This window comes from Lepidothrix coronata, unplaced genomic scaffold (genome assembly GCF_001604755.1).
Source record: "Lepidothrix coronata isolate B3197 unplaced genomic scaffold, Lepidothrix_coronata-1.0 Scaffold107, whole genome shotgun sequence".
NCBI classification, from domain to species: Eukaryota; Metazoa; Chordata; class Aves; order Passeriformes; family Pipridae; genus Lepidothrix; species Lepidothrix coronata.
In genome coordinates, this window is record NW_016690287.1 from 2,057,712 (window position 1) to 2,067,739 (window position 10,028).

Sequence of the window (10,028 nt, forward strand, 5' to 3'; positions counted from 1 at the left end):
CAGTGTGTTGATGGTGGGTAGATGTGGATGCTTGACCACTAAAAACTGAACTGGCAAGCTACATGCTCCTTTCTCCTTAAAGTCACTTAAGAGAAGGGGAAGTGATTATCTAGAGTGAGCTGTCAACCTTTATGCCAGCTTTCCTCCTGATATGATTTATAAAACAGCTAAGATAACCTCTGGGGGGGAGCTTTGCAATGGAAATAGCAAGTGATTTTTATTCTAATGAACATAACACTGTCACAAGTTTAAAGTTCAAATCTGAGGTACGAAGGTTTGGGAGAAAAAAAGAGCCCGTAAAATATGAATGTGACAGCATGTGTGTTCCTTTCCTGCACAGTGTATGAAACAGGAGAAATAGGCAAACTTTATTTTTCTAATGAGGTTTAAAATATTTTTCAGTCTTCGTCAGGCAGAAGGTCCTCAATACTGCTTGGTTTTTTTGTTTCTGGGTTGGCTTTTTTTTTTGCTTCCTGAGGTCCTTGATAAAGATGGGGTGTTTTTTTCAGAGCAAGTTGTGCTGTGCCCTTTGGTCCTTCAGCATTGCAAAATGTCCTGCCACGACTGGCACTCAGTAAATAACCCTTTGTTGGCAGCTGCAGCCAAGAGGCAGAAGGCTGAATGGACTACAGGAATTTAAACTGCTGCAAGAGTCTTGTCCTGGCCAGCATTTAAAAACACCAAATAAGGATTTACTGGAGATCTTATTTCTTTACCATTAAAAAGAAAAAAGAAAAAAAAAAAGAAAAAAATTTAAAAACTAATAATAAAAAAAAAAAGAAAATAAAGAATCCCATTACTGGGTATCTGACAGCTTTCACTGACATCTAATTCACTTCAGAACTGCTTTAAAAATAAAATCAGACCCTTTGCAAGAAACTATTACATGCAAAACAACAACAAATTAGAAAGTTTATACATCCTTTGATGTTATCCTGCCCCTGAACTTGTCCAGCATATTTTTTATGGTGAGAGCTGCGTGCATGCCACTTAGGCAGTGAGCCATAGTATCTGCAGGCTTGCTGAGGCTGATAGCTTTCCACTTTCTACCTGGAACCTTTCTGTCTCAAGGCTAGAGTTGCACTAGATCTTTGCTGTCAGCTGAAGTAGAAAGAATCAGCTCAGTGGAAAAGGAAAGTGAACTAAAAACTTTTAAAAAAGCTCTAAAAACACTTAAAGTGATTGTGTTTATTAGCCTCATTTCCTGAAGGTATAATCTCACCTCAAAGCCCTGTACTAGTAGGAAGCTCCCATGTAGTACCAGCTTCTGGGCACACTGCCTGGTTGGAAAGGGTGTGGTGGTGTCTTGTGGGATTCAAGAATTCCATGTTGGTCTCCTCCTCAGTGGCCCAGCCATCCCCAGGCAGGCACAGAAGAGGTCATGCACTGCCAAACTCCAGCTTAGTAGAAGCATGGAATTTTTCAGAGGGGCATCAGTGGAATGATTAAGACCTGGAAGCAATATTGAATGTATCAGAAATTTAAAAAAAACCAAAATTCCTTCTGCTGGTTTGGTAACATTTGTTTGAACTGTACAGAAGGTGTTCACAGCCAGTAGGAATTCATGCCACTGCCATGCACTTGCCTGCTGTGGAGTCCTACCATGTTGAAATTCCATAACTAGCAGCAATATTAATTTGATCCTCTTATTTCTCCTTCTCACACAAAAGCTGTGTACTTACAAAAATGTACTGAATAGCCTGAAGATAAGGAGTTAAAAAAAAGAAGAAGTGTAGTTACGTTTTCCAATGTGTCACATAATTGCAGCTCACTTTTCTATGTTGTGAAAAACATAATATAATCTAAACTACTTTCAAAAAAAACATGCTTGGGCACAATTTTCATAAGCTTTGTCTGCTTAAGTAACTATTTGGTGGGGCAGATGGTAGATAGAAGAAAAGTAAATCTCCGGGAAACCCCAAAATCCCCTTTGAATTTTTGGAAAAAAAAAAAAAAAGGAAAATTAACAAATCCTTTCATGCTCCAGCTGTTCCCAAATGATAGACACTACCACAGCACTAGGAGGTCTCTATTTATTTTGGGAACCTGACTGCATATGGGACATACCTGACATTCAGGGTGGTGAATGTCAGGCAGGTGACAAGTACCCTGTCTCTCTGTGGCAAAAAATGCACACTGAATGGGGACAATGCAGCTCAGTTCTTTCCCACATTAGTGTCTCCTGAGATACAGTCAGCACAGGTTTGGGTTAGGCAACACAAAAGCTGAGTATCACAGCTTGTTGAAAAAATCAGGAAAACACTGGAAATTCTTTGTCTCTGTTTTTCAGCAAAGTTTGAATTTCCACAGGGGAAATAAAATCAGTAATTTCTGATACATGCAAAGCTTAGTATCACAAAAAACTTTGAAGGTAATGAAAATAAGCAGCCTCTCTGTTTTCCATTAGCAGATGTCTGAAGCTTTGTTGAGACTCTTACTGGCACAGAGAGTTGCTAAATGCGGTATTTTGCCACCATCATGGGATGATTTATCCACGGAGTATATTTTTTTATGCAGCTGTTATACCTCAAGTGGTAAATAAGGCTTTGTCTGTGCTCCAAAATTGTGCCACTTTAAATATACCGCTGTAGTTAAAGTAATACAACCCGTTGCTTGTTGTTACAGCCCTGTAAAACATCACTCAGTCATGTAGTTGTCCCTGTATAGCAAAGGGAGCATATCTGTGGTGATTTTGTTTTGCATTGCACACTGAAGTTTTTATTGGTGTTATAGTAACATCTGAAAGAAAGAAGGCAACCAAAATATTGTGCTGGAAAAGCTCTTGAGCGCAGATAAGGTCTAAATCAGAAAGATTGTGAGCAGCTTCAGGTACAAACCACATTTTCCTGTGGTCAGGGATAATGGTAGCACATTATAGGCTGCATTAAATATCATTAACAATAACGAAAGCATGGCAAAAACATTTCACCAAGACAGGAAAATACAAGGTTTCTGGCAATAGCATCAGCAGCCTTACCACTGAGCACAGAATAATTTCTTAGCATCAAACTCTAGAGCAGAATAAGACCATTTTATGTTTTGTAGCTATCAGAAGTCACATTGTCACCATGTTATGAAGTCACTCCTGAGAACTGAAGTCTGTGCCATTGTAAAAAATTACTAAATATCTGGCAATACTTGGATTGTAATATCTGATTTCAAATGAGCAGTGAAAAACAATTCTTACCAAAAGTTTCCAAAAAGGATTGCAGCTGGGTAGGGCTTATTTTAATGTCTGATTTCAAAAAAATCAGATTTACTTAAATCAATTGCCTCTGCAAGGCAGAGCAATTTAGAGAATGTCTTGCTGGAAAACTTCTGTGGGTTCAGAGTAGAAGTTATTCTCCCAACAAGACAAATATCAACATAATATTCAGTGTCAGTGACAGAAAGGCTTTAAATGGTGTGCCCCACACATCAAGCCCATGATCTGATTGTCACACTTGAATATTTTGAAAAGACTTCTTTTTTTTTTTCCCTCACATGTAAAATTTGTAATGGCTTTGATTCATCCTTGTGTAAGTAGAGTCATTATTTAGGATCTTAGTTTTTCCTCTGATCTTATTTAGGAGTCTTCATTTCTATATTTGGCCCTGCTGTTAATTTGCAAGGGAGCCACAATTTTTCTGCACCATAATTGACCCACCTCTAGCGTGGAAAACAACATTCCCTGCCTATCTGACAGAAACGTGCCAGACTTAATTAGCAACAGACAATGCTTTCAGAAGTGACTAGTTAGAGACATCCTGTGAAAATTGAGGCTCTTGAAGACTATCAGGTTGAGCCTCTGGATACACATTCACACTGGAAATTCACAAATAAGTTGTTGAAAAACAGTTGGTGAGCTGATAAGATGCTTTTTAAACACAGCACGATATATCATAGCAAATATGTTAATGGCTACTTTCATACACGTATTTTGAAATCTAACTCTTTCCCTTATTCAGTGCCCAAGACTTGAAATCCTACCTGCTCTTGGTTGGTGTATTCTGTTTGGTCTCACAGAGAAGGGCAAATTCTGCCCATCCCACTGAGAGTTACGTGCAAAATCCAGAGGTGAAACACGCTACGGACTATGAGAAGGAAGAATTTTAGAACTTCATGTTCAAGCTTAGCTCTGCTCAGGATTTTACAGCTCCATCAGGATTTTACAACTCCAGGAAAGCGTGCTTGTGTGACTGCCAAAGTCTTTTACTGTGAAAAATATGTACTGTGATTTCATCACCAAACTGGAAGCAGCAGCCACTCGCACAGCACACACAAGTTCTGTGCAGCTGTTTTATGATGGATCTCTTGCTTGCCGACCTGATTTCAACTGGTGTTAACTCAACACAACACTGTAAACTCCTTCTGCTGATTAGAAAACATTCCTCTGAACTGTGTGAACAAACACGAGCTGCAAGCACTGTGTTGGAGATTATCTTATAAATTTAACATCTCTGCACCGGGACAATATAACTGTGCTATTTTTTTCTTCTGTCAGCTGCCTGGATTTTTAACAGTTAGTTGCAATCGTATTAAACATCTCCCTGCCATTTTTTTGAGCGGGAAGCATGATTCTTTTCTCTTGGAAGGAGCCAGACCAATTTATGTGCTCTATCATCCATAAGTAAATGTAGGAACTGATCTGAATTCACTGTTTATTTTCATGTAGTGCTGTGTGGTAATCTGAGAGACGTAAACTCATTGCAAGTCTTTCATGGAATGTGAACTTGAAATTATGAAAAGGCATTGGAACCCAAGGTGCCTTCCTCGTCCCTTGAAACACTTGTCAAACATGCTAAACAAGTAACTGGTTTTAGCAGATATATATTCCTCTGAAATCTTGGTTTGTGTGCCCTGGAAGAATTGTTGGGTTTGCAGCAAAGATTTGAGAGATTCCCTTTGCACAGAGCATACTCCATCCTCTCCTCGCTCCTAAGTGTGTGCCAAACTGCAGACAGCAAGTACATGTGTTTTAGCTGGTTTTAGTGCTTCTGGCCATCAGAAGCTGCTGAGGATTTGGGCACCGGAACATGAAGACGGAAAACTCCATTTCCCGCTCTCCCAGCTAGTCTGCAATGTGAAGAGGGTTAAAAAAAATAATAATACAACTTCATGAACTTACTCAGTATTTTAAAATTGCCTTTGGAAAAAGACTCTGAACTTTTTAAGTTCTCATCTGTGGAAACACCCATGCTTGTGTGTTCCACCCATTCCACATTCCAGCTGTTGGCATGAAGATGGCAGATGAATAAAGAGATGTAGGCTCTGGAGCACCTGTCACTCCTGACTGGGAGGTGGTCCAGTCAGCAGGCAGCCATGGCAGTGGTACACAGAAAGGCAGGAAAGTCTTGCATGAGTCTGGCCTGAGAAGCATGAATCAGATGGATTTTTGCTAATTTGGACCCATAAGTGTAATTGTTCAATTTTTAAAGAACTGGCATATTCTAAGAAAAATAAATTCTCATCAGCTTCTGTGGGATTTTTACATCTTTCTTTACCTCTTCATCCCCCTCAAAGAAAAGGCAGCAAAACTGTAGGAAGGGAGAATGAAGAAAAAAGTAGTGATAACAAAAAGAAGTCTGGAAACAAACTGAAGAGGAACAATGATACAGAAATCTCAATTCCAACTGCTCTCTGCAGAGGAATAATGTGAGACTGCAGGGACAGTAAAAAAAGTAAATAAAGATCAGGTTAAATTGGAGATAAGTAAAAATAACAGAAGGGCAGAATGATGGAGGGGATGGGGTGGAAGTTATAGCAAAAGGAAAAAAGGTGGAGATTGTAAGGAAAAAGTGGAAGCCAACCTGATTCTTCAGCTTAACACTGGGGTTAGTCATAGTCTGTAGTCCTACCCCTCTACTTCATCCACTCCACACTTTCCACATTCTACAAAAAGTAAAATAGAGTTTTACAGAAACTCTCATTTCACAGCAATTATCCCCTGAGTAAATCCATCTTGTGCTTTGAGATTATTAGCAAATTTTATTTTCTAATTAAAGACTATTCACTATTCAAGAGAAAAAGAAAAAAGACCGAACAGATTTGCACAGGTCATCCAAAGTTTAACACTTTCTATTTTGAAAGTATTTGTCTTAAAGTTTACTGTTCTCCCAAGTATGTTTGTAATCTTTTCTTGGGAATAGGGAGTGAAGGGAATTGTGTATAGCAGATAGAGAGATACCATGGTAGTAAAAAACTAAATATGATCTTTACTAAAATTCTGCCCGGTGCTGAGGTATCAGTACCTTTTATATGTGTGTGGACTGATCTCTTGGGCCACTTCCAGACTTTTTTCTGTCACAACTTGAGGTCTTCCCTTTGAAATTGATGCCCACCTGGAGAAAGGCAAACATTTTGGTGCTATGGCTGTATCACTGTCAAACAGTGCAGCCTCCACAGTCCCCTCGTGCAGCACTTGACACATGGGCTTCTTCTTCACCATTCCAACTCAGGGTGTCCTTGGGTCCTTTTCTTTTCTTCTCAGATCCAAGAATGATAGCCAAAACCTGGTTTGCATTCCTCCACCTTCATCTCTTCTGCCACAAATATAATTACTTGAAGTATGTCTCGCTAAGAGATTTCATATCTAAGATCTTCAGAAAGTCTGTCAAGGAGAAAGCAATAGGAAGGAAAGCTGAGAAACTCAAATGTGGTTTTAGGTCAATGGGTACTACAAATGTGACAAAACTTTACTGATGTACAAACGCTTCCGTGTCTAATTATAAAATGTGAGCACCTAATACCAAATTTATATCACTATTATTCCATTTCTGTCCCTCTTTTCGAGTTTGGCCTTTCTTCTTGCAACAGTATCAATTATTTTTCAACAGTGTCTTGCATCCCATTCTTTCTCATCTCTTTTTCAGTACTACCCTTTTCTCTGCTAAACCATCAAAGATATTTTTGTTCTTTTACCTATTGTGGCAGAGTCTGTAAACACAACCTTAGAAAGAGAATTTCTAAGTGCAAGCATTTGTGATGCATTTGCACTAAAAGCTTTGAATTGCTATCTTTGATAAAGCTATTTGGTCTGATTATATTGTTTTGGAATCACACATTCAAGCGCACCTCTCTGAAAAAAATGAATTTTCCAAAATGTAGTCTATTGCAAGTCTCAAAATGGAGGAGGATTATTTTTAAACACAGTGTAATCCATTCAAGCAATTGTATTTCTATCCTGAAATTCACACACCAGCAGTTAAGATTGAAATTTACAGTCCAGCATTTAAAATCCAACGACTCCTAATCTTAAAGATGTATCAAATATAAAAAAGTTAATAATAATTATTCTGGTTTTCATTCTCTTAAATTGCTTCTGTGCTTTGAAGACTGCATGGACAGATGTTGCAGGCAGCTCTTGTATTGAACATGACAAGCATTCTGCTTGAGCACTGAGTAGCAGGTGGAACAGGCACTGATGGTTGTAGTGTGGAAATTGAAAACTATTTCCAGATACAAATTCAGATCTCATAGGCTGAAATCTAGGTGGGAATAACTGTACTTTTGGAAATTCAATGTTGTCTTCAAAGATCCATAAGTAGTCAGGAAAAAGCGTGTTCACGTCATCAAATAGCAGAGGCCCAGAAGTACATGGGGTATTGTTATCAGCATTTGAGGCATGGGCAAACCTTCCCTTCATAAACCTTTGCAGCTGAAGGCATAACTAACCTGGTACAGACACCCATTTTGTCAGTGGAAAGGATTATGTGAGCCTTATTTCAACTGTTTCAGCCAAAATCAACCAGGTTAAACAGTAACTGAAGTTGGAAAAGTTAATCCGGTATATTTAAGTTGAAGTTATGAGGGGTTTTTTTTCACCTTCCATGTTCAATGGCAAGACACCCAGAGAAATTTAATATAGATGCCACCCACACTTAACATGTTACCAAAATGTATTTCCTTTCTCTCACCTGTCATCAGTGCAAGCCATTGAACATCCTCTGAGTCTCATAATGTCTATTGATTTTCAGAAGCACCTTCTTGATGGAGCTGAGCACCCTCCACAGAAAGTGTCAGTGGGCCTTTAAAATCATGCTTCTGTAATAATGACTCCTTTGCCATGTTGTCAAAATTATTTTTTTTTATAGCGGCATACTGATTTTATTCTCTAGTAAGTTGGTATCTGGTATTCCTCTACTTTTTCTATGTGTTGATGCTTTTAAAACAAGGAATTAAACTTCTTTTAATAAAAAACATGCTTTGATTGAAATTATAAAATGTAACAGACACTAATTTGTCTTGTCTCAAGTAATAAATCAGTAGCATATATGCTGCCTTATCATATTTAAAGACAACTCAGGGTACTTTCTTATAAGCTGCACAGTGGTTTAATTCTATGTTTTACTCCAGCTAACAAATGAAAGTTAGAGAGAAAATGAGCAAATTCAAGGTTTCCTTCCCTTTTTGCCTATGTACAGTGTACTTAACTTCTCCATTACAGCTCTTTCAAGAACTGTAGGAAGAAAACACTAGTTTGTATCTAGTGACAGTATTTTTGGACAGCATTAGTGAAACTCATAAACAATCAGCTGAGGAGTAGGGTTGTGTTGAAATCTGGAAGCATCAGTGCCAGAAGATTGGTGTTTGGTTACATCCCATGCCTTTCCTTAGCCACCAGGCAGCCACAGCTTTTGTGGATTGATAGATTGGATATGCTGAATAGTTCTGGTAAGACAAGTCATTCTGTATTGAGACTCTTGTCTGGACCAAGGATTCTGCATTTAGCTGAGGTGCCTGTGTGCTACTGGGCTGACATTTGGAAGCTGTAAAAGCCTTAGAGGTAGATATAGTGAGAGCTAAGCCCCTTCCTCAAGCCATGGCACAGGGGTGCTGGAAAAACAAACAACAAGGAAGAGAAAATGGAGAGTCTGTGGCCCATACTACTGACTGAAAAGTATGTGCTCTCCCAAGCATTGGCTGATGTCTTTAGAAGCCAGTACCCTTATTCAGGCTTATTTTTCTTCACAAAGGTTTCAAAAGTTCGGTTTCTTATTTCCATAATTAAAAGCACCACTGCAGCTACATAACTGTTCTTCCTTGTACAGGATTTTATCCTAGCAGTAGCATTTTGTAACACTGGCAGGTTGGTAATCCGGTGTGCTGGGACACCAGTCAAAGGTGATTACAATAGTTAGATCCAGGTGACATAGAGCCCTAACACAGTTGTGTGCCAGAGATGAAAAGAAGCAACATGTGGCTTCTCACTTCAGAAGAAACCTGGCTTCCACATTAAATGTCAAACATAAGAGAAAACTTAAAGAAGTGCCTGTCCTTGGAACATCACAGTGGGATCCAAACTTGCCCAGACTTGTTCAGATTCACAGTTTCAGTTCAGATCTGTATCTAGAAGATATATCCTGAAACCCTTGGCAAATAAAAAAAAAAAATAAATCTATGTTTGAATACAAATTTTAAACCTGTCTGTCTTCACTGCAAGAATAAGGGCTAATTTTGAAACTGCTGAGTGGAAGATCACCTCCTTTAACATGCTGGCCATGCTGACACATTTCATAAAGACTGGAAACTCCATTAAAAATCAGTTTGAATGACAAAATATTGGCCATCACAAGGAGAAGTATATTCCATTCTTCCAGTTTCTCCCTCAGTCAAGCCACACAAGGTACTGTAAACAGGGTCTGTGGTAACTCACACAGTTTTCAGCTTGTGTACATTCAAGTTTGAAGCTGAATAAATAAAATTATGTTACACTATTTCCTGTACCAGTTTACAGGGCAGAAAAGTGTATGAACAGATGAGGGAAATAAAGATGGTTTTAAGATGACTATCTGAAACTTCCTGCCATCAAATTTTATGTGATCAACCGTGCATGAGAATTTTATATGGACAGAAAATCTGGGTTTCTTATGGTCATTGACTCATCCCACGAAAATTTGTGAGATTCCAGATATTATTTTGTGGACAAAACTGAAAACTTTAAAGTATCACTTTTCCCTTTGTAAAAGGGTGCTCTGCTGGCTCCAGCATTCAGCTCTCATTTTCCACCACTCTCCTACATCCAATGGGCCAAACTGTGCTTTTCTCAG